Here is a 1012-nt window from a genome sequence, read left to right as displayed (position 1 = left end):
GAGAAGACTTGTATGGTGTCAACCGAACGTGGAAGCAAGAGTGCATCCAAGTCACTTTCGGCCATGCAATTCAAGAAGGGGTACAACAAGAATGAGACATGCTATTTAGCGGTAGCAAAGCAAGAGACGGTCGAAGATAAGGGAGAACTAGAGGTACCCAAGGAAATTGAGAAGGTCCTTGATGAGTTCAAGGATGTCATGCCCAAGGAGTTACCAAAGAAGTTACCACCTAGAAGGGAGGTTGACCATGCGATCGAGTTGGAGCCGGGATCAAAACCACCTTCCAAAGCCCCATACCGAATGCCACCACCCGAGTTGGAGGAGTTGCGAAGACAACTCAAGGAGTTGCTGGATGCGGGATACATCCGACCGTCAAAATCCCCGTATGGTGCTCCGGTACTATTTCAAAGAAAGAAGGATGGGTCCTTGCGGATGTGTATAGATTACCGGGCACTTAACAAGGTAACTATTAAGAACAAATACCCAATCCCACTTATTGCTGATTTGTTCGATCAACTTGGGAAGGCGAGATACTTCTCTAAGTTAGACTTGAGATCGGGATATTATCAAGTCCGAATTGCCGAAGGAGATGAGGCTAAGACCACATGCGTGACGAGGTATGGCGCTTATGAATTCCTAGTCATGCCCTTTGGCTTAACCAATGCCCCTGCCACATTTTGTACTTTGATGAACAAATTATTTCACCACTTCCTCGACAAGTTCGTCGTGGTGTACTTGGATGACATAGTCGTGTATAGCGATACCATGGAAGATCATGTGAGGCACTTGAAGCAAGTATTTCAAGTACTAAGGGACAACGAGTTGTATGTGAAGCTAGAGAAATGTTCATTCGGATTAGAGGAGGTGGATTTTCTTGGACATAGAATTAAAAATGGGAAGTTACTCATGGATGGGGCTAAGGTCAAGGCAATTCAAGAGTGGGAGGCACCAACGAAGGTGACTGATTTACGATCTTTCCTTGGTTTAGTAAACTACTATCGTCGTTTTATCA

This window comes from Rutidosis leptorrhynchoides, chromosome 10, assembly GCF_046630445.1.
Source record: "Rutidosis leptorrhynchoides isolate AG116_Rl617_1_P2 chromosome 10, CSIRO_AGI_Rlap_v1, whole genome shotgun sequence".
In the NCBI taxonomy this organism is placed as follows: domain Eukaryota; kingdom Viridiplantae; phylum Streptophyta; class Magnoliopsida; order Asterales; family Asteraceae; genus Rutidosis; species Rutidosis leptorrhynchoides.
The sequence above is the reverse complement of the archived record's forward strand: the minus strand, read 5'-3'. Positions refer to the sequence as shown.